This window comes from Oryzias latipes, chromosome 17 (genome assembly GCF_053564925.1).
Source record: "Oryzias latipes strain Hd-rR chromosome 17, Olatipes_Hd-rR_3.1".
NCBI lineage: Eukaryota > Metazoa > Chordata > Actinopteri > Beloniformes > Adrianichthyidae > Oryzias > Oryzias latipes.
In genome coordinates this window covers 23,475,669-23,501,135 of record NC_136253.1, presented here as the reverse complement: position 1 = coordinate 23,501,135, position 25,467 = coordinate 23,475,669, and the positions used below count along the sequence as shown (strand labels likewise).

At 39.5% G+C, this 25,467-nt stretch overlaps 1 protein-coding gene across 1 annotated transcript in view; it reads right to left on the bottom strand.

Annotated features, from left to right (window-relative positions):
- The window catches only part of zswim5 (zinc finger, SWIM-type containing 5), a 70,302-nt gene that overhangs the window by 15,887 nt on the left and 28,948 nt on the right, over positions 1 to 25,467 (bottom strand). The gene's annotated exons all lie outside the window — the stretch shown is intronic.

The following is a 25,467-nucleotide window of genomic DNA, read 5'->3' as shown; positions in this document are numbered from 1 at the left end:
AGCTTCTTGCGTGTGAACCGTTGAGAGGATAAGAAGTACTCAAGGAGAAGAAAGAGGGCAAGGTAATCAGAGCCTTTTACAAACAGACCGAGAAACCTCAGGAACAAAAACAACACACATCACCCAACAGGGCAATGTGACATCTGATACGCCCTGCTTTTGCTTCAGTGAATTTGAGTTTGTGTGTGCAGTTAATATAAATATAAGGTGGTCCACACAAATGCTTTTTTATAGCTTATAAAAAATAAAAAGCTCAGCCAGAAGTTTGAACTGTGCTGAGCAGTCACAACTGGTCTATTGGGCCGATGTTGGAAATAACCTCCAGAACTTAATATAGCAAATTGGGAAAAAGAACATCTTCCAAGCTATGAGTGGGACACAGTCTCACACTAGCAAGATGGATTTTTAAAAAGTCAGTTACATTTTCTACCATTAAACAAAGGATCAGCTATTCCCTTTGCATATTTAACTTAATAGATGAGTTACATTGTACTCAAAAACCATACTATGTGTGTGTGTGTGTCAGCAGCTGCATGTGTAAGACTGAGGAATGGGCGCGTGCCACACGAGAGTGAGTGAGAGCGTGTACAAATGTCGGGGGCGTGCGTTCATGTTTGCAGTTACGGAGTGAAGGTGAACAGTAATAAAAGGTTTCCCCCAGGTGTTGGAATAGGTTTGTGGTGCTGCTGCCTTTGACTGTGGTGGGCTTTAGGCAAATGTTGCAGCGTGGGGTCTCTTCCTCCACGTCTGTGGCAGCAAACCCAGACCAGTTCCAAACAACAGATGAGTTTATTCCTTTCCTAGGAACAAACCTCCCACTCTCACCGGCAGCCATGCTGTCGCTTGCTGTTTGTGTGTGCTATGTTGTTGTTTTTTGCTTACCATACCGCCATGTGAAACCAACACTACGGAAGCTCTGGGGAGCCAAAAATGCACCATTACACAAAAACTCGATTCAGTTCTTTTTTAAATCGCCCGTAACAAAAATTTGGAATGAATTCATTCAATCGATTTTTCGCCCAGGCTTAATAGAAAGACTACCGTATTTTCCGGACTATAAGTCGCACTTTTTTTCATAGTTTGGCAAGGGATGCGACTTATACTCCGCAGCGATTTATATTAGAAATAAATTGAAATAAATACATTGTTAACCCTCCTGTTATGTTCATTTGTGAGGAACAAAGATGATGTTTCTGGGTCAATTTGATGTATGAGGTATGTTAAGTGTTAAGAGGATGTTAAGTGACTCAGAGAATCAGCAAACTTTTTTTTACAGTAAGATCTTGAAGGCTAACAACATAATATTCTATTTTCCAATGATTTCATAGATTCAGAAATGCAATAAAAGTGAAAACTGTTTCTACAAATACAGGATGAAAACAGAGTATTAGTTAGCCAATGATGCTTCATGAAAGGAATAAATAAATAAGTTTGAGAAAAAATTACTGTGAAATTATTAGATAAACAGTCTGCTATGATTGTGTCATATAAGGTTGTGAAAGTTAAAATGCGACTTATAGTCCAGTGCGACTTATCTGTGTTTTTTCTACTTTATAATGCATTTTTGGGCTGGTGCGACTTATACTCCGGTGCGACTTATAGTCCGGAAAATACGGTAATCAAACTAGAGTTGTTTGAAAAAAGTCTGAATTTTTTACGAATGGATATCATGAAACACCCGTCCAAAATCCTATAAAAGCTATATAATTTTCAAGTTCAGGTCTCTGTTTTCATTCAATAATATTAGATTTATTTTTCTACAAAGAGCATAAGAGCCTAACGTCAATCACTGAGCTTTAAAAACTGATGCCTCCTCTTTTTGCAACCTTTATTCTTAAGGTATGGTCATTGGTGGTTTACATTACGTAGAGGTGAAAGAAACCCCTCCCCAGTGGAGTAAAAGACAAGTGAATTAGGAAACTGGACATAAAAGGGATTATGTACAAAGAGAAACGTGAGCGCATATAGTAAAAGAGAACTGAAAAGGAGAGAACAAGGCCGCGATGTTATGTCGTCTCACCGTGACAGGTCAATTTTTTATGAGGCGAGTTGTGTCTGCACACATTGGTTAACTGCATCCCACTAAACCATAGTAAGCACAATACTGTCTTTACAGTTCCATCACCAGAGGAGAGAGAGGTAGTCCCAACAAAGTACAACAGGGCTAACTAATTTGAGGGCAACGATTTTGGCATTTTAGGGTTAAAAAGCACAGATATAACCCTGTAGGAAGCCATTGACAACACTTAAACAGATGAAAACACTTAGACACAAGAGGTTTTGCAGGTGCAACTGACATCAGGCTTTAACTGACTAAAAAAACTTGACACACAAAAATCTTGCTCCAACAGCATGCAACACTTAACTTCTCTTTAAATGAATTTACTGCGCTCAAATAAGATGCAAACTAAGACAGCAATAACCCAAAAAATAAAGAAATCGTATTGTGTTACAACTAAGTCGGCAACTGTTCACTTTCCCACAAACCTAGATTCTTTTGGGTCATAGTTTTTTTTGTTTTGTTCGATATATGATTTGTGTATTACAAAAGAACAAAGCGAACCAAAAAACCTTTCAGTTGGCTCATACTCAGCCGGGAGTAATGTAATTAAAAAATACATTTAGCAAAACACATTTTCAATGTAAACATATGCAAACGTATTCAGTAAGGATGCAAAGATGAATTTTCCAATTACTCGAATAAATGGTGTTACATGGTCTGGTTTAAAAAAATAATTAAATTCTGGCATCCCTAGTGTTAAGAAACCAAACTGACAACAACAATCTGCACCCCCTTATATTATCTGATGGCTGATGATATCTGAACATATTTATGTGCGGCCGCCACAAAAAGTGATGGAAAGTCATGTTGGCCACATGTACGTGCAAGCTAAGATGCGCATTGCTTTGATGCCCGCACGTATTTTAAGTGCGTCCAAGGTTGCATTTTGTTGGTTGGCGCACATATTTAAGATTAAACTTAAAGTCCCATCATCTGTCACGCACTTCGGTGTGTCAAATGCGTTCCCTGCATTTGATCCACCCCCTGGAGGAGCGGTGATTTGCAGAAACAGCCGCGCTCAGGAACTATTTCGTTGTTTAACCCCAACCACAATCCTAACCTCAACCCTTCCTCTAGGTCGGTGCGGTCAAGAAAAAAATTCAGGGGTGGCCGCACATTTCTTGAAAATTACTGCAAATAGACCCTTTCTTATCTGATAAAGGGGCATCTTTAACTTTCTGAGCATGATACTTGGACTAATAAAGTTTTTACAAGCCGTTATAACAATTTAACAAGTGCTAACCAAGACGATCTGTCCACTGAGTCAGAAACCCATCTGACTATGACAGGAGGGATGAGAGAGACACGGCGGGAACAGGCTGCAGAGAAAAGCTGATCCAGCTGCCTGTGATATTCAGAGAGGATCCTCCGATTTATTAGACTATCCCTCCCACCAAGTCCTCCTGCTCAGCCACTCTCTATTTTCCAGCACAGTAATATTGTAAATGTCAGAGATGGGTTTTCATTTCTCTCCCACTTCTTCATGTTAGATATACCTGTAGAGCCAATTTGTACCAATCACATCTTAGCGTGAAAGAAAGACAAAAAAAAATAAAAAGGTCTAATATGGTCTTCGAGAGCCTGAAGTCATTTCAGCAGAAATCCGAGAGCCGTCTTTCCTCGTGACTGTCAAAAGTAATGCGCGGTGTGTCTTCAGCCTCGTCTGTACTAAAATCTAACATATCAAAGGGTTGGTAGGAGTTTTGATGACAGATAATATTAGGCACTACAGGTTTCCAAAAGGTGTGAATGCTGTTCTTCCTTTGCTTCAGACCCATTGACACATGCTCAGGCCACTGCAACGGCTTGTGGACAGTGGAGAGTCTATATATTTAGATATATCTATATATAGATATATATATATCTATATATCTATATATAGATATATATATATCTATATATCTATATATATATATATAGATATATATATATATATAGATATAGATATTTACATACATTTAAAGGGTAATTAGCTATTAAATGAATGGTCGAAGCTGGTTGCTAATTGGTAGATAAAAGGCAGCAGGACAAAAACAAAAACAAGGTTTTTGCTTCTGATCAAATAAAAAGATTCAAATCTAATGCTTTTATCTTGTTTTCTCTGATTTTCAGCTAAATATTGTAAACTGTATTTTTTAAAGGAATGAATCTTTTCTTTATTATAAAAGAAATTGGGTTCTGCCACATAAATTCTTGTCATCTGTGTAAAGAAATATTTGGCAGATGAGTGTAATTTTTTCCACCCTGGCTATGTGTGTGTTCATGGATTTGTGTGCATCAAGACGGTGTCAGACATTGTGTCTTGGGCAGATGGGAATGCGATGACACTTGATAATAAGAAGACGCTTCATCAGACGGCCTGTATGAACACACAAACACACTCCAAAACGTGCAAATCCAGCGAACAAAAACAAAACAACCTTTTCAGAGCCTGTCTGCTTTTGTTCTTAATGCCACTGCAGAAGAATAAACAGTGCAAACTCATCTGTGATGTTCATAGCAGATATTACTAATCTTTCTGCCACACACACACACACACACACACACCCACACACACACACACACACACACCCACACTCAAAAACTCCAGCTTTGGTTCAGTAAAACAGATGAATTTCAAACAAAGATGAATTGCTGCAAACTGGGAGAATTGCCAAGCTCAAAGAATGATCTGGCCCAATCCTTGGGGAAAGTCACATGACCCGGTGCTGTGGCTGTGTGTGCACATTGTGTGTGTTTAGTCTGATCTGATGGAGGCAGCCCTGAAAAACAACCACAAACACACAGACAGCTGATAACACCTTTTTTTTCACCATTAAAATGGGGCTTTTGTATTTGTGGTCCTTAACACTTTCCCATGTTTTTACAGCATTAAAAAAACAAATACAGTATACACCGATGTGTTTAGCGACGCAAGAAGCACTGGTTCACCGTGGTAGCTCATACATTAAGCAATACCATCAAGAATGTGCCTCAAATATGGATTCTTTTTATTCTAGTAAGCATGTGCTTTAACAGTTTTGCAGTGCTAGCAGGTGATCAGCTAGTACATGCTGGAAATACAACAGTTGTAGATCTCTCTATTGTAATTAAAGTTCCTCCCCTGGCTGTCATGCACATAAACACACACTTCACACAGCCTCCCTCTCTGTTGTTGGCCATCTGTCACTCGGCAGCAATCCCGCCCACATAGAAGTCCCTCAGCCAATCAGAGGGCTTAGACTCCTCCACACTCCTAGGTCATTAATGCCTAATCAGCTGGGGAGAAGGAGCTGGGCGGAGAGCCAACATGTGCATGCACACTCACACACAAACAAACCGGAGCTTTATTCAACTGAACGCAGGCAGACAGGGAAACTCCGCCCACTCCTCCCCCTAGACCCTAAAGTTATGGAGGAGGCCATCGTTAATTCCATTCATCTTCTTTGCCCATAGCGCTGCAGCGACTCTACAATCACTTCGCTAAAAGCTGCTCCTTTCTTGACGCCCACAGAGATTAAGTGTGCTCGTCGTCGAGTAAAGCAGTGCGTATGGGTGAATATTTTGTTTTTTTTATGAGAAAAAAAAACCCACATGAAATGTTTAAGCTACTATCCTCTATTCACATTCTTTGTTTTGTTGACAGCTTGGGTGTACATGCTAATGTGACGTAAATGTTCCCAAAGGTGTTTGGAAATACAAGACAACCCAGAGGCCGATATTGGATCTTCACCACCATTAACTGTAAAGTATTCTGCGTTGCTTCGCTCTTCATCCAGTTTACGGTAGATGCTTGACCTATTTCACCCCAAACAACAGAAGTGCTTATGGTCAAGACCTGAACTGTGGAGGTCACTGTGTAATAAAAACGTCTAAAAGTAACAAAGAAAATGGAATCATTTAAGTAAAGGATAAAGACAGAGGAGGTATCCATTTTCAGAAATGAAAGGACGGGGCAGTGGCTTGAACCATCCTCCACTTCACGTCAGACTGGTGTTTCCGCAAAGGGCATCACCTCACTTATACAATGGTCAGTGGTGTAAGAAAGACATTTTACATCAAATATTAATACTTTTATCTTGATATTTCTTACATTTGAATTGTTTTTCCAAGAAACAGACTATTTGATACGAAGTGTGACGTGTTGTCAGCTCAGCTGTGAAAAGCCGTGGACTAATGCATGACCACCTATGTACCGGGTTTCTGTTGCCCCGGTTACCAACTGGCATTTAGGCCAGGGCGATAACAAAGAACTTTGTTCTAGGTGCCCATTGTCACCCTTTTACTGGATTTCCTGCAGCCAATCAGAATTGAGTATTCACCCACACCATGGTAAATAACCAGATACATATAGTCATTCTTAATAACTCAACTTTCTTTTATTCAAATAACTTTTTAAACTTGTGTGTTTTTGGACAAAATGATACTGGGACAATGGACACCCTGCTTTGCCACCAGACAACTTGTCACTTCAGGCCAACTGTCTCTTGTGATCTGGAGATTTTAACACAGTTTCTTCATTGAGTCTGTGATGACACATTGGCACTTCTTCTTTTATCAAAACTGTGTTTCAGCGGTAATGCACCCGGCAGGCACAAAAAAAAAAAAAAAAAAAAAGATCCTCCTGCCACCCCTTTTCTCATCACTAATCTCACTTCCTTGTTTCCAAAAGTAGCTGAGGATTCATCCTTCTCTGGCAGCAAACCCATCACTCGCAGCCTGTGGCCCTTCCCATCTCCCATCTGTTCTGACAGCTCCAAGGTTAGCGCAGCCCTCTCTCTGCCACCCCACAGCTCACCCACACATACAGACGCCCACTTGGCCCTGCATTCAATCATTCAACCATCCATCCCTGTAGCAGACATACATATGCAAGCTCACACACATTTGCAGTCGCTGCAGTGCATCTTCTCCTCCCATTTGCCTATCCATCCATTCTGCCATCATTTGTCCTCCACCGTTGGATAATGCGAAAACATTTGATTGATTCATTTGTGATTTCCCATCAGCCCCGCGTGCACTCAAAAAAGAAAAACAGAAACCCTTTCTAACCATGAGACTCATTTGTCATGATTACACTGAATTGATTCCCTGATTTGCTCCATTCTTTACAAAAACGGGAAGGAGAGACGGAGGAGAGGACATGCAGAGGAGAAGAAAGAGGTGGGAGAGGAAAAAAAAAGGTTTAATCAAGTCCCTGTTTAGCTGATGTGTCTCTAAAAACAACTGAAAATGGGGAGGGGGAAAATATTGCCGGTCGGACGGAGCTGATGCAGGTGAAAATCAGCTGACGCGTCTGCGGCGAGTCCCGGCCCCGACCGAGCAAAGGGCAGCGCAACACAAATAGAGAAATGAGCAAGTAATTCAAGGAAAGAGAAGTACTTCTGGAAAATATTGATGACATGAAAGAACACTCAAAAGAAATAAAAAAGCAGACAAAAAGAATGTCATAATCATCATTGCACGAAAGAGCAAACAAAGGACATTGCTTTCAAACTGTATGTTTTTTATATAAAGATGTTTTAGTCCAAGTAAAGGATGGATGACGAATGCTTTTCTGTGCTTTGGCTGTTCACCATTCAAATACTTTATGTTCAAGCTGAAAGCAAGCTGAAGTGGCTCAATTTAACATTAGCATTCATTTATTATCTTCTTGGAAAGTCCTTTGGTCGATCCGTGTCTTTGTGAGAGTGGCACCGCAACAATCAAGGTTCCTGTGAGCATAAAAAAGCTTTAAATTCTGCTTTCAGGCTTCCACCAAAACACTGGACCAGAAGAGCTGCAAAATCAGACGACTAACACAGAAAGATAATGCTGGAAAACAAAACAAAAAACGGGAGCTCTGTTAAAGATGAGCCGATTGAAAAAAAGGCCTTGGTGCACAGAAGCTGTCCTCCTTCAGAATGTGCATGAACCCTGTTCATTTGGAGCTAAATTAGAGATAAGAAGGCCATGCTTTTGTTACATGCCTTCCTTGCTGCACTTTCACCGTACTTGTGTTATTGTGCCACAGCCTTGTATGGTCCCACTTAACAAAAGAGATAAGCAAAAGCAATTTACCATGCTGAAAACACTCCAGAGCAAATCTCATGTCACTTCCTGTGCAAGTGAAAAACCAACATTCAGTGAAAACTTTGGACTTCCAGTTTGGCTTTTTTTCTGAGCACACACCAAAAAAAGGCAAGTAATGTGAAGGTTGTGGTTGTGCTTATTCATGTCGATGCAATTTTGAGAGGTCAAAATGATGGTCTGTTTTTTTACGAGTTGCAAACAAGTTTTGTGCATAATTGTGAATATGCCAACGTGGCTAACATGCAGCACGTCAGACATGTGTTATTACCAAGGTTAGGAGTTAGCGTAATCACAGTGACGTTTGTTTATTTGTCCGTTTTTTATTTACTGCAAACAAGTTACAGGTATTGTTATACGCTAACGCTTCTTACATGGCTATCGTTTAGCGTGTTACAAACAAGTTCTAGAATACTATGAATGCAGTTCATAAAGTTTGACTGACTTACTGTATCTCTGACTCTCGTCTCGCTTAATGCACCTTATAGTTCAGTGTGGCTTATATATGACATAAGTTTATAAGAAAAGCCTTCATTGATGGTGCGCCTTAAGATTCGGTGCGCCCCATATAGTGCAGAAAATACGGTATTTACTATTTGCAACAACAAAGTTACTAAAATGTGACAAAATGTACGTAGCTTCCCTTTGTTATAATAAAGGCTAATTATGCCCTCAATGCATGATAGAAAATAATAATGCATACCTTTGACATTAATAGAAAGCATGACAGTAACAAAGATTTACCACAAGATAACCTCAAACCACCAAGAAATGTAAGGGAGAAATAAGCTGCTGAACTCAATGAACTCAAGAGCACTGAACCATAATTATATTCAGAGGCACAGACACCAACAGATGGCTCCAAATATTTATGAAAAAGGAATAAAAATATTGCTCGGGAATCATTTGGAGAGGAGCAAACAGGTAAACGGACATGGTAAGCAGGTGATTGTCATGAACCTTGATGTCATGAGCAAAAACTTCCAACAGTTAGATCGCAGCACGGCACTTGAGTCAGTGAGGAGGAAGTGCATCACTGACTCTTCTTCCCTCCTAATATCTATGCATAAATAGAGAGCTTAACGTTTTTATCTTGCAGGGTTCGAACCCCCTCAGAGGGTAAATCAACATTGATAGCAGTTTTTTAATGACATTAAGAAAAAAACACATACATATATATTATCTATGATAATGCAGAGAGTGTCTGCATAAGATCACTGTGAGTTCCTTCATGAGCACTAAAGGATGATCTGTGTTCATCGGTTTTTGCCTCGCAGCATAAACGTGGTTATGCACACACTTGGAATTCTTTTTTGGGGTTTTGTAGGCCAAGCCAATTGTCCACATCTCCGCCTTTGTTGCTCTTTTGTCTCCCTTTTCTCTGTCTCTCTCGCACTTTGCCCTTTTCCTAAACCAGCCGAGCCCTCAGCCGTGGTCCTTGTTTAATATGGGGGCATGCGATGCAAAGACGCAACCATCTGCCATATGCATACAGCCGCCGTCTTACGAGGAACAACAAGGGCTGGCATCACAATGCCTCTTTAATTGATGTCTGTGTGCAAGCAAGCATGTGTGTGTTTGTTCTTCAAGCGCAGTCTGCAGGGCAAGATAAGTATGCATTTAAGAGGCTTATATTTCATTTCAGGAACCAAAGGAGACAAAATGGCTCCAATTCTTGGTTGGCGAACACAACGTGGGGCATGGTGAGGTAAAAACAAAGAAAAAAGGGGAAATAAAATGCTTGCTGGGATGCCGTTAGAGTACACACAAAGGCAAAAAGCTCAGCACTTGTATCTCATACACAAACACCATTGAGCACAAACCACAACATTTGAAATACAAATCCTGCCTTATTAATCCGTGCTTTGTTTGCTTGACTTATGAAAACCAGTGGGATGAAAGTCACCAAATCAGTGAAAAATAAACAGGACCGACTTCTATGCTATGTTTAAGAATGCACTAAACACAGATTTTTGAATGAGCTTTATGCCCACAGCGTTCACACTGGACGACCAGGGAAAGAGAAGGAATTTCCTTTTTTCTTTTTCTACTATTTACTAGTGCATGTCCGCCACCTACAGTTGAAAGAGGCTTGGTGCCAAACGCCGAAGCGGTGCAAATCTTGCTACAGGCCTTTTCTTTCGCAGCTCTGTTCTGATATATGAAAGGCTAGGTGTCGTATATTTCCGGCCGAACATAAACCGAAACTATTAGTTTCACCTCCATGATCGATTTTCAGCGGTTGGCACTTTCGTGACCATCCATACGTCACTACCAACTCTCTGATTGGTCTCAGTTTGACCTGATTTAACCTTTAACGCGCATTCAATGGACACACATTTTGTACGTAGAGTTACAAAACGATTGCAGAAACTTGCATAGCGACACGTGCACATGGGTTTTTCACGCAGAATCCCGAAACACGTTGACATGGATTTTTCACTGGAAGTGGTCGCTTGAATGGGCGTTGACAAGGGCAGAGTGAAGTGAGATTCAGGGGGGGTAGATAATCTCAATACTTAAAAATGACAAAAGTTGCAGGACATTTGTTGAACCGTACGGAGCCCGCGACCTGACATGGGTAAAATAATAAATGTCTCGTTCCCACAAATTAATATCTAGTTCTTACAAATTACTATCTCATTCCCACGCAATAATTAAGTTGTGACTGGGTAAAATCTGCTCACATCCATGTTTATGAATGACTTATGACATGAATAATTATTTCGTTCCCACAAATTAATTAATGCGTGCGAACGAAATATTATTTTGTGAGAACAAGATATTATTTCGTTTGCACTACTTAATTATTGTTTGGTAACGAAATATTATTTTGTGGGAACAAGATATTTATTATTTTACCCATGTCAGGTCACGGGGTGAGTAGAAATGTGCATCTCAATACAAGATAAATACAAACATGAACCCTTTATTACGCCAGATGACACTAGGTTTTGCTCAAATGCATAGTTTAAAGACTGAAAGATTATGATAACGCAAACTTTAGTTCTGATTAAGAAAGGTGTAAAATAGGTCTTGGAAAAATAGTTTAATTTGGGGGGGGGGTTTCCCTTGTTTACAAGCAAAGTAAGAACATTGCAAAGGCTAAGATTGTGCTGATGGAAAAATCACTTGAGATCCCAGCAAGCTCAATAAAATGCAAGCAAGTGTTGCTGGTTTACTGCTTAATCTGGCTGCCCACTTCCCACAGTAACAGCTTGTCGTGCTGAGGTTCATATCGAACAAAAGCCATTTCAGTCATGGACTCAATTCATTCCGTGCTGGCGCAGTGGGTCTCTGCAAATCGGAAAATAAGCACCAAACAGCTTCTTTTTTTTTTGGGAGGGTGATATTTTTAATGTTTTGTTTGCAAGGCTGTTTCTTTCGCTTTTCTTGGAAAGGTCACATTTGAGACTATTGCTGACTTCAGGACAATTCAAGCCTCCACCCAAGCAGTGTGGATCGTCAAACCTCTTGCACGATCTAGCATGAAACATAAAGTATGACATTTAATGACGACAGCTTGAAAGCCAATATACAATCTGACGACTCACACATGGCCCATCTCTCCAAGTCTCACACATGCGCACACAAAGGCTGGGAACGTCTCATTTATCCATTAGCGAAGAAGCAATCACAGATTTGCACCAACAAAAACACGCCAGCATGTACGCGCACACACTCCCACAGAGGTAAGGGACTTCTGGTTGACTTCATAAAGCTCTCATCAAGCCAAGCCACCATATGGGGATGGGGCCCAAAACAGAGGGGAATTGGATTGTATGTGTGCATGTGTGCGTATTACGGAGGGCACCCCCATTCCCCAATGCAAAAACTAGCACAAAGGAAGCATGCATCTCCAAATCAGCTTGTTCTTGCATGCATTATGACGCGGTAGCTGTGGCTGCCCCATTAACAGGACCCCTGCAACAAACACTCCCTGAAGGTGTGTTGAGCTGAAGCAGCTGAGGCAAAGCGTTGAGCGCAGACAATTGAGTCCAACCCATTTTTTTTTTTGTCTACACTCCATTTTTTCCTCTTCTTCTCCTGTCAGATGATGATGCAACATAGCAGTCTACAAATCTTGCACCCCTTTTGCACAAACTCCTTGTACGAAACGCTGCTTGCTGACGCAGACAGAGTCACATACACTGAATCTTAATCTGGGCGTGACCTGCTTTTTCTTGGCTTCCCTCCCCTTTCGGCTGCCCCCATAGTGTCAGCCTTTCAAAGCTAAAAACACCTCTTCACCCCAAGCAGTGCCTTCCCAGTCACCCCCTCTGCGGCCCAGGCTCCAGGCCTTAAAGCTGGGGCCTTGCCTGCCATTGTTAGCCCACAATGGGTGAGAGGCGGCTGGCAGAGGGGCAGCAGTCAGGAAGCCTTGTGGAGAAGGCCAGTGAGTAGAGAAGGGAAATGTTACAGAAGAGATGCAGAATCTCTGCACCAGCAGTCGTGTATAAAAATATCAATTGATCCAAATGAAGATAAATTAGAAAAAGCTTGAAACTACATAGAACTAACACCATAAACACAATACAATTGACTAGAATCCATTGAACTCCATAAAACTGTCCAAAATTTGGAGCTCCTGTTCACAAAGTCAGCACAGCATTATGCTGGACACAGGCTGTCTGCTCCATTGAATGTAAAGCTGCAGGATCAGGCTTAACAAAGCAAGCTTTATTCCCCAGCAGAGCTTCGTTTTATAAAATTCAAATAGAAGCATCTGCCACTGCAATCAGGGCTGCATCACAGAGGTTTTACAGTAAATCCGGGTTCTGACTCACACAGGCACTTTATTGAAAAGATACCCTCTTCTTCATCCCAACGAGAGCACAGCCAATGTTTCAAAGGAGGGGGCTCAAATGCTTGGCAGATAGAAGTATATGAACCTGTCGTCAATTTTTCTTCCGTGAAATTTAAAGACGCTTCAGTTTCCCTGTTTTCGTCCGTCTTCTTCATGTATGTTCCATCACCTTCAGCAAGGTGGGCTTTTTTCTTTTTATAGATCTTAAATTGTGCAGAACTACTCATACTCAACTTTTGAAACTTCAGATGCTCATGTTACTTAAAAATTATTCATGAAAACAATTACACAGACATTAATTTCTACAAATCTGGCTGATCCAGAAAAAAACAACTTGACCATTATTTTTATGCTAGAGTACAATGGACCCCAAAGTACAGTTTGTTTGATTGCTGTAATTGCTCTATTCTGTCTCAGAGACAGAACATTTGGGCTACTTGCACCACAGCACTGTTCCCTGCTCTCCAGAAAGATAAAGTTTCGCTGTGAGAGGAGTGATATAGTATGTTATGACATGACGTGTGTTAGACCTATGACCAATTCATATAGACCCAACAGGCAATGAACTGGGCTAAATATTATTGCCAAAATCTTCTTCTTCCACTTTCGGCTTCTCCCATCAGGGGTCGCCACAGCGAACGAGTCGCATGGTAGATTTGGCAATGTTTTACGCCGGATGCCCTTCCTGACGCAACCTTCTCAAACCGGGCTTGGAACCGGCAGAGGTAGAGAAGGGAACAGGGAGCAGCCTGGAGTCGAACCCTGGTTTCACGGACGGCAGGCGCCGCAAACCAGCACGAGCTAAACCGGCTCCCCCCCATTATTGCCAAAATATGAAATCAAATTAATTTCAATTCAGATGTTTAATATTTGAGTTGTTGTACAATTTACCACAATTCTTCTACGTTTCCATCCATAATATACTTTATAAGTACACTTTTCTCAAACCAAATTAGTAAACCTTTTAACACTGACAATGTCGCTGACAACACCTAAATTACACATGCTTATCGACATACAGTAACTTCTCAACCATTCACAAAATCACTGTGATCCGCTGATTCGGATGTGGAGAATAGTGGCTTTTGGCATCAGGTTTGAACCAATATGCAAAATATTACTAACACAAAGTCTTGAATAACAGAGCAAAGCTGCTTTTTCCTGCGACAGAATCCACTGGAATTATTGTGTCAGCGATTGGAGAGTTACGGTAGTCAAAGAATGTCAACACTGGAGCTAAAGCTCTAATATAAAGGTGTTAAATTGAACAAAAGTGGAAAAGTTTGAGTGCAGCAAGGATAGCTAGCATGCAACCCCCTGTTGTGTTTTTGGCATGGTTCAGTACAGACGGTATGCTGTAGGGCTGTATGATATGAGGAAAACTTGTGATGTGCGATTTTAGTGATCAGTATTGCAATGACGATATGAATTGCGATACTTGAACAAATAGCAAAACGAAAAATAACTAATACATAATTTCCTTTTCATTTCACTGCACCAGTTTTATTTGAATAAAAGTCAACACAAACTATCCTGCAAGTTATCTCAATAGGAGATGTGTAAAAACTTGTATGTCGGGGAAACACACCAAAGAACGATCTCTCTTTCTTGAAGTACTGGACGAAACTATTAAAGACAGCAATTAAGAACATTGTAGGTAGTGTGCACTAGGGCTTTTTAACCCTTGAGCTATCTTAGATGACCCCACCCTTACTTTGACGTGTTCTCCCTACCATGACAAAGGTGGATAAAGGTGGAAAGATTTCATGGAGTCCATGGACACCAGTGAAAATCACAAATCATTGAAGAAAAAAGGTTCAGAGCACTGTCTAGTGGGTCTAGATGACCCAACTCCCAATGTTAAAGTGCCTAGGATAGCACAAGGGTTACAAAAAACACAGTGTCTCCGTCTATGCATGTTTGTAAACCTTTTAGGTAAGCATTTATCGTGGTTTATGCCATCTTTTGCAATTGGCATATCGCACAAGCTGATGGCGTGCTGTCAGTACGGTACATTTTTAATTTATTGTGCAGACCTAATCTACTCTCTATGTTTACTATTCAGGTTCATCAATAGTGGTGTTGTGAAAGTTGATGATGATCGTAGTACGACTGAACAAAAGCACAAATTGGGAGGATGAATGACACGTGGGACAAAAGCTAACACTCAGGTTTCAACAGCAGCGTATAAACCTCAAACCTACTGACCTGCAGCGAGAAGGCCTGCTAACGAGAGTTTGTTTAACTCAGTCATAACACCCTGAATGAAGATGTGACGCACGCGGTAACTCTTGCAGGCTTTACATCATTGTGTTGTCAAACCACACGCCATGTTTCAATGAAAAACAAGCACATGCACACACACAAGCAATAATTGAATAATGTCAGCTGTCGCACACGGCAGTGCGTGGACACACATGCAGGCGCACAATGGTTGTGATCCAAATAATGTCAGCTGTCATGTACATGACCCGCACAACTGGGTGTGTATGTGTGCATTAACGCACACAAAGACGAGTCCTGGGAGCAATCAACTAATAATGTCAACTGTCACACACCATGCGTGCACATGCTTACACACACGTCCACGCGCGCAGAGGCAGAACAAAGAAGAAGAGGCTGGTAAACAATGCTCCACAATGCTCTCTGGCAGAGACTTGAGATTACAAAAGAAAAAGGTTTCCAATCGCAAGACATTCATTCACTCTCTGGCTCTCACACAGAAACACGGCAGGGGTGAGAGTGAGAGAGAGGGAGACCTTTACCACATGCACAAGGCAACACACAAAAGCCATTCTCCCACAAACTATTCAGTCATTCAATTGCTCATTTTCTTTACATTGAGTCTTTGGTGGGCAACAAAATTAAACATTCTCCTGAATGCATTTCCCTTTCTGTCCTTTCCACGCTTCGTTATGAGAATATTTAAAAATATTTGACTATTATAATCAAAATGCATGGCAGTGAGGACATAGAGGGCTGGATTCGTTGACCCAGCTCAGAGTGGCACTACACACACACACACACACACGCACACAATCGTGTACGCAAACTCACAAAGCATTGGCCTTCACAATAGCCTGGTTCACACAGTTCAGGGCCGGCCTAAAATTGAACTAACTGGCCTTCAATGGCCTTTGTGTGGACAATGAGGATCCAGTAACAACAACCCGAGGCAACTTGTGTCAGTTTCTGCACCGAGTGTGTGTAGATGTGGGCGAGCGTTTACACTGCTTCAGCACATGGTCAGATAAGGGGTCTATGGTTCCTTAAGCAAAATGTTTAATTGAACAGCCTCAATTATAATCCTCCACCCTCTAATCTGACCTCCAAAAACAGTGTTAAGGAAAATGAGGCACGAGTGTTTGTTAGTCATTCTCAACTTGCTGGTATGTTCCCTCTGGCACTGGAAACTGCTATTGTGAAACCCCTTAAAGACAAGCAACCTAGACTTACATTCTTTTACACCTCAGTGATTTCTTTTAGAAAGCGCGTTGAAAGAAGGCAAAGACCAGCAAGATTGTTCCTGTGGTTTGCTAAGCGGGAAAGTCCAAATTACATTTGAGCTTCTTTAAGCAGTTGGTTTAAATTTATAACTTAAATAACTGACAATACACGGATTATGTTTAAACAATTAAAGTCCCATTCCGATCATCGTTGGATCTTTTTTTAAAATGATTCCAGTGGTCTTTTAATTATGATTATGCTGGTTTTAGCCAAAATCAAATAAACCTGTCTCGTTTTTCAGGACGTTGTTTCTACAGAGCGGAAGTACTTCATTAAAAATTGCAGTTGTGGCCAAAACTATTGGCGCAAAGGGAAATCACCCCATTTCCCATCATCCATCTGTTTACACACCCTCAAAACATTACCTGTGTCAAAAAATGGAGCTATCCAGCTGTACAGTTTTGAGGCAGATGAATGTATTGGGATGAAGCGGAGCAGGGAGCTTGTGGCCCTCCGACTGTACCACGAGTAGGAAAAGTGCTCAAAAATAAAGTTTTATTAGATTTGAAGCACATACGTCACTGCTACAAGCTTTTTCCTACAGCATTTTTTCATCTGCTACAGCTTGACAACAATTTGAAGACAGAAATACTCAGAAATGCAATTTCAAGTTTAATATCCTTAAAATGTGTCTTACATCATGAGACACAAAAACATGTAAAAAAAAAAAAAACAAACATCAAAAAGCACCATTTTCATTGGAGTGGGTCTTTAAATGCATTTTTCGGTCAAAATTGTGTGACGTTGAAATGCTAAGACATTGTGTAAATACATTTCTGCATTTCTTTTGCAGCTAAAATTATCTAACAATATTTTCAACAGATTCAAAAGAAATTTTCCTCTTGCGATAGTGTGAAAGATAAATACACAACATTTAGAAAAAAATGACCTCGTCATTTTGTTCCCCATATGTGCTAGACTATTGCGCATGATTTCTGTCTTGACCTCTGTACAGATCACTTTGTCTCCAATGTGCTTGGAAGAATAGAGTCTAATGAGCATTTATTCAGATCTCCTCGTTCAAGGTTTCCAGTGGAGTTACTGGATGACTTCAATCTAAACCTTTTTCTTGCTGATTGGAAAGGCAAATTCAAGTAAGTCATACAAAAAAAGAATACAAATTAACCTTTGGGATCAAGTTTGAGGAATGCAGCACCAACACCAAGGTCTTTGACTGGTTTTGTCAGTGATGGCTTCATTGAAAATGGAGAGAAAAAAACCTACCCCTGAATAGAAAATGAAGGAAATGTTTAAAGCTAGATGATACATTCATCTTTAAATACATGTAAACGATAGATGCAGTCCATATAAACATCCATTTTAAAATGATACCAAAGTAAACAACTTTTGTTGATTAGCAAAAACTAAATTAAGACATGGAAAATGAGCACTATTGCATTTAAAAATGGAATGTGGCAACATGCTGTTGTGGTTGACCAACATCTGACCATGACAGCTGGTTAAGCTGTTTAAGACGCCCCAGTCTGGATTCTGCACGACTCTTCCGATCTTAAATTACCCATTTCCCTTTTTTTGCAAACACAGGCACCATTTGACTTCCATTCCTTCTTGTAATAATTCCCCCTCATGCAATCACCTGTCTCCTCTCTACAGTGGGCTTTCCATCCCTGTTGGTCTCTCTTACATTCAAGTCTCACAGTATCCCACACACAAGGAGAGCCTGATTAATAAGTGCGTCTCTCCCTTGTTTCCAGAAAGTGTTACGACAGGGAAGGCCATCTGAAAGGCACTTCAAACCCAAATTATGTAGATTTTAAAACAGCTTTGGACACAGGAGGCAGCAGGAGATGGGAGGAGGCTGTGAGGTCGTGTTCAACTCATGAATATTGATGAGTGGACACTTCAAACATATCCTCTTTAAGGACTGCCACATGGAGAGAACCAGCCAATCAACTTCTTTGAGAAACAGTTTTACTACCACTGCCCGATCAGGTTGGACTGTCTTCTCATCTGTTGATAGATAAACTTGCAGAACATTTAAATGGAAAAAATTTAAAAAAGGGGAGTCCAGATTTGGCAGCCAAACCTTCAACAGACAGAAAACATTAGCTAACTTCACTCAGCAGAGAAAGTGTTTGAATACCCAAAAACATACTGCATGGTTTGTTTGATTCTAATTCAGTCATAAAGGAGAGAGTAATTATCCATGTGTATTTACCAAGAAAAAAGAAAAAAACAATTTTGAAAAGACCAACTAATAATATTTTTTTAAAAATCAATACAAGAAATACACACATGATTGTTACTTCACAAAAAACATTTTATTGCACATTTTTTATATTTTCTGTCCTAAGCATGGAGCGCTAACTCTTTAAGTCAATCTCCAGTATCGTTGACTATGGTACAACTGTTGTGCGAAAGGTCAAAAGTTACTGCAATGTTGAAGGCAAATATGATTAATCTTCTGCTATTATAAAGTTAAAATAACAGGTGGTTTATAATCTGTTAAAGGAGGAGGCAATGAGCCATGAGAACTTGTGCAATTCTTTAAAAAAAACACAAGGACATTCAAATGTTTAATAGTTCATTGAGAGGTTACACCAAAATATCATCTAAGGAAAACGCCTGTCTTGTACTATCAACACTTTTTTGTTACTGTTGAAACTTTTTCACTGAGAGGGAAGAACCTGGAATCTTCTACAAGGTATGAGTCAGCAGAGTTAAGCCAAGATAACTGATTACTCTGTTAGAGATGAAAATTCAAGATAATAAGCTAGTTTGAGAAACAATGTCGCCACATTTCTTACATTTTCTTAACTCTGATATTCGGTAGGGATTAAGAAATCACACTACAATAAGTTTTGCAGTCAACATTTTGTAGTAGTTTGATCGTGCAAAAAATATACTTTTATCATATTTTACTTTGGCAAGCATTGTTTTGTTTTTTCATATCAGGCAGATTTGGTAAAACTTATAGATAGCTTGTTTTAATCAGAGAACAATGTGTGCCTAAAAAGCAGCTTTTGGACTACGAGAATTTGGAACTGCCATTTTGATCATCACCCAAGTTCAAATACGCTAACACACCCACCAGCAGAAGCAGAGTCTTGTAGGAAATAGACTTTAGTCTGGAAGAAAACCAGAAGAGTTCAGAAAGATCCAAATTCAAGCTAATACTAAGAGAGCTTATAAATTTGACAAAGGTAGAAATGTTTTTAACAAATACGTTGCTGGGTCTGATTCTTTCATACTATCTTTCAAATGTTTTAACACTGTGTAATAATAAAAAGGACTGGTATAAAGATTAGAATAGATCTGTTTCAAGGTCATTTTTTTCTCACTTTCAAATAATTTTCCTTTATACACTTTTCCCACAATAATTGTCTAAAAAGGTAACTTGGGTTCTGACTTAAAACATTTTAGAAACTGATATCAATCCCCCTTCAGGCAAGCCTGTTCAATTCCATTTTCAGCTTTTTTTCCTTTTTTTGTAAGACTACTAAACACACAGACACACACGAGTCAAGTATAAAGAGAAATTGACTGGAAGCACATCTTAAAAGAATCTCATTAAAAATAGTAAAACTCATTCAGAACGTTTACACATAGATTACAGCTATTTAATCCTTTATGCTTGTAAAATACATCTCCAAAAATTTTGACTTTTGTAATTGAAATTGTAATGTTTGAAACACCCTAATCAGTCAGTTACTTCAAGCCACCAGCAAAGGTTTTCTGGACCTTTAAAGGGTCTCTTAGTCTGGGTTAGTAGGCTACCCGATCATGCAGAAGACTGCCAAGTTGACAGAAGTCCAAAAGACAGTCATTGACACCCTTCACAAGGAAGGCTAACCACACATCTTAGCTTAACAAGCTGCCTGTTCACAGAGTGCTGTATCCAAGCATTTTAACAGATAACTGGGTAGAAGAACAAAAAGTGCCACAGTAAAGGGTGCATCAGCAACAGGGATAACCGAAGACTTGAAAGGATTGTCAAGTCAAATCTGTTTAAAATTTTAGGGGAGAATATCAAGGAGTGCACCGAGGCTGGACTCGGTGTATCAAGAGTCACAGCATACAGACAAATACTACACATTTGTAATTCTGTCTATTTGGACACTTGGCTCTTCTTTGTTTTGTAACATCAAGGTTGTTGCCAGAAAAGACATCCCCCCATACACAAAAACAATAAGGAGGAAGAGGGGTAAAAGCCTTTTTAACAACAATGTGTATCAGAGCAAAAACAAAATAACGGCAACAGCCATCTGGCTTGGCACCTCTTGGCAAAAGACATCTCATTTGTAGTGGCATGGCAATAAAATGCCCTCATATTGCGCGTCTCTTTTGTTGGGTATAAAGAAATTGAAACAAAGGAAAAAAGTGTAGCTTGCAAAAAGTTGTGATTATCAGTCTCGTGGAAGAGGCTGGCGTAGACTAAAAAACGTTAACATAACAGATCCCCTTTCATTATAGAAACAAGAATGGCACAAAATACTGATAGGGCTCTTCTGGCAATTGTAGAAGTGCAGGAAAGACATTCCTACTACTTTACTCTGCATCAAAGTTCGGACATTTTGTGTTTTTTAGATCGAAACAATTATTTCAGTGACATAACTTGCATACACCATCTAGTCAAAAACTCTTCAAAACATATGTCCTGCATAACTGCACGTAACTATTTACTATGTTGGCTGAATCCTAACAATCGTTCTCACATAAAGTCACTGGAATTGGTTGCTCCACAAATTATTGTCCAACTTGATTTCCATTGGAAATAGATGACAAAAGAAATGCAAATTAACCTGCTCTAACAAGCCAAAAACCCATGCGTGACGCTTGTAAAGTTGGTGCAGTCAGTCAAAATCCATTGAATTAGCCAATCACAAGCAGAAGAGATTGCTGGATAATAACTGGGGTGGTAGATCTCACGGACCAAGGACCGACAGCTTTGCATTAAACATTTCAGATTTATGTTTGGAAAAATCATTAAGGTATTTACAATTCTCTCAACTCTATAGCCTGTTGTTTAAAAATCACACAACAGGCCTAAGACTAGTAATTCATCTTACTTAGCAACAAATCTAATCAGAGGCACCGTTACTGGACTATTTCTTTTAGAAAAACCGTGTACCCTTAAATTTGTCCATGACACTTTCAATATTTGTATGACTTAAGGACATTTGCTAAAAAAAAAAGATATATATATATACATATATATATATATATATATTTCTTATTTACCAGTCAACATTGTCAACTTGGTTTTCTTGGAGCAAGATAAGTTCATAATTCCTATCTGACTCATAAAGAAGGGATTGGGTTACTGCCTATGCATTATGTGCCATTGTGTAACATCATCTTTAGCTTACGGTTAAATGCAGCCGCATGACTTTCTGAAGCCCCACCTGTAATTCTTATTTGTTCAGAAATTACTGTCGGTAGTGGAATAAATACATGACTAATGGCTACAGTTATATCTCACATCCAGGTAAAGTGTGTTGACTCAATGGCACACACTATAGCTTAGCAATACCACAAGATGGTTAATGATATCTTTAAAAGGAAATGGGAATGCAGTGGGTTTACTCGTTCTTTATGGATAGAGTGCTTCTTTGGAGACATAAAAATGAGCCAATAGCTCAGACAAAAAAGGGGAAGAGGGAGGGATGTGAAAAGAAGCAAGGGAGCAAGCAAGGGCTGCCTTACTCAGCAGGAGATGTCTGCCAAGGCAGGAGTCAGGCAGGGGGCGAGTGGATATTTTGTGTGTGTGTGTGTGTGTGTGTGTGTGTGTCTCTGTGTGTGTAGCTGAAACCCTGGAGATAGTGGCCACGTGCCAGATACAATGACCCACAAAGCTGGCAGGGCATGGTGTGGTTGGGAGAATGTGTGGAGCTCAAAGGAATGTTGTGTGTGATCATGTGAATTTCTGTGTTTGGATCTCAAATAAAAAAGTAGGAAAATATGGAATTATGCAAGACAGGGTGCTCTGAGGTACGAAACAGCGAAATGTTAGACCAAAATAACAACTTGAAACTTATGTTTTAGAGACGACATGTCAAGTTTGAAGTGTTGTGGGATCAGAATTCCTTGATATAACATGACATTCTTTTTAAAGGTTAAAATGTGTGTTACCTGTGATTCTAGGTACGCCTTTGATAAAGTTCCTCTTGCCCACACCCTCCTAAACTTTCCTTGTTTTAATTTAGCATTATTCCTCTGGGCAAGTTTTGAATCCCTGTAGTCAAGAATATTTCCAACTGTGATAAAAGTAGTATACAAGGGGAAACACTACAGTGTGACACAATGTTCGAGTTCTTTGAATCCAGCTTGTGCAATTCATAAATGCGTCTGCAGTGCTCCTTAACCTGTTAAAACCGGAGAGGTCACTGGTGACACTTAAATGACACACACTCTTTAACATAGCACAATTCTATTACCATTGAAGGGAACACAGTGTGTTCTGTTCCTGTGTTAAAAGGGTAAAAAGTAATAATACCATAACCTCTTGTCTAGATGTATTTTGTATGATTTTGTATGTGTAGAAAGTAGCAGTAATGATTTTAGTTGTGCTCCCTAACCAGGGACAGCCACAGGAACAAAACTTACTATGAAAAACAGTTTGCCACAAAGCTGCTTCTACAATCATTGAGTGATCCAACTTTCCAGGGGTCTGCTAAAAAAGTGTTAATCTTTGTGGGTCATACCCATTTTCTAGAATAGTTCTATAGAAGTAAAGCATAGTAAAGGGGACAAATGTGCTTCGTTTTAATCCTGTTAGACATTTTACATTAATCACAAAAAAGATTGTAGAATAACAGGAGTTATAATCAAATTCTCTTATGTTAAGCTACAGAAAAATGTGTAGCTCCAGTTTTCTAGTCTGTTTTAGATCTTTTCCACTTGTATGCATTGGTTTGGAGAAGACGGCACTCCTAATCAGCAACCTGAATGACAGGCTGTTAGCATGAGGTATGATGTTCAGTTGTGGTTGTACTATTAATTCAGGTTAACCACAGCTTTTTTAAACAGTTTCTTATTCACTGAGGTGCGTATATACTTACATAACTACCTCATTTTGGTCAAAAATGTATTTACTGTTCCTGTTCATCTGTACAGTGTGGCTCGTTTCTGTTGATTTTATAAACGCTTCTATACTTATTGTGTTTTAATGTCTGTACCACAAACGGCACCAAATTCCCAAGGATGTGAAATCTTTTATTCTCATGGAAATCAACTACTTCTGATTCCAATACACTACAAATTCTTCTGAATTATAACAAACACCTGATTTAAATGACGTTAACCCATTACTACAAGGCTTTCTGCTCTCTTTCTCAAGTGACCACAGTAGTTTAGATAGTTCCATCATGGCCTCCTTAAAAAGTAATATTTAAACCGAATCACTGTTATCCTTACACTGTCTAGGTTGAAAGCCCTGATGGTAGCTTGAACAGACAGAATATGCAGAAAACATTTATCATAAAATGACAAGTAGAAAGATGGTGTGTTTTTTTTTCCTTGCTAGCTTTTACTAAGATTCGAGCAGGCACTTCTTTTGTCTGATAAAGAAGCAAACTCACTAACAAACTCACACAATCACACACTTACATAGCCATTGTCTGTGGAAGGAACGAGGGTTAAAGGGCCCCCTTCTCTCCCTGATGACTTCTGGATGCTCGGAGCACTAATCCTGTTATCTCTGTCCCAATAAGAAATGAATTGAAGAATGGAGCTTGGAGAAACAGTAGAGAGGGCCAGCGATGGCTCTATGTGGAGTCCAGTGAGTGTATTGCTCTCTGTGCTGAAGCCAGACAACTACTAGCCAGCTACTTAAAAGTGAAAGGGCTTCATTAAGTACTTCATTGCACTTTTCTTATCAATAGTTTGCTTACATGTAATCTAAATTTGTTTTTTTTGTTGTTACTTTAATTTGGGTGATTCTGAACCATTGTGGTATTCCGGTGGAGGTAATTCAGTTGTGTGGAAACAAAGGGCACAAATAAATTCCATTCTACATTCATACAATGTACTTTCAAATCAGACAAAAACTAAAGAAGATAAACTTAACTGGAAAGATCTTGGGTAATAACAGCTCATCACTTGCATGAAATATTTAAAACGACCGCCAACCAGGAAAATGATACAAAAAAAAAAAAACAGCTAGTCCATCGTGACCTCTGACATTGTTAGGCACTATTGTTTTATGACGCCATATTTACTGAGGACATTTCCAACCTTTTGTAGATTTTGTTCTTTATATTTGTAAAATTTGTTGCAACAGTGTCTTTGTAGTTGCACTGTTTTGAATCCCACCAGGGTTCATTTGCAAGTGAATTGAGATATTGAGATCCTAATTTCAGTAGACCAAAGTATGACTATATGTTTCATACAAGAGTGCAGAGGAAAACAATCCAAGGGAACCAAAACTGGTGCGAATCAAACAGCCTAGACTGAAAGTTGGTAGGTCATAAAAAGCAGCTGTGCAATCACAGCATGAATACTGCTATCAACATCATGTGAAATCATTAATGTAAAAACTGATCCTCTATACTTTTTTCATTGATTAGATCGTTTCACTTTTCAATAAAAATCATTTGTTCTATAGTACAAAGACTACAAAAACTTGGTCATAAACCATCTTCTCATTTTTTCACCAGTCTTAAAACAGTTTCGTTCCCATGCTATCAAAAGATCAGGACATATTCTTTGGTACAGTCATCGATATGGTAACGCAGTAAAAAAGCAACGACTGACAAGATTTCTTTGAGTTGTGAATTGGCTCTATGAACATGAAACCCTTAACCAGCCCCTATGTAAACAAAAAGATGCTTTTGTTTGAAACAAAAGCACCCTTTCCTGTCTTTAAACCACACAAAGGCACAGCAAATGTTCAGTGTCTTAAGAATGTTGTTTGGATCTTTGTCATTGTAAACTTAAACCTGTTAAAATCTCAGATATCTTCTGTTGTGTTTCTGAAAAAACAAAAAAAAGAGAAATCATCTGTCTACATGTCCATAATAGGAAGGTGAAGATTATCATGAGTCTAGAAGGAAATACTTTAGATTGTAGTTTCACGGAATAG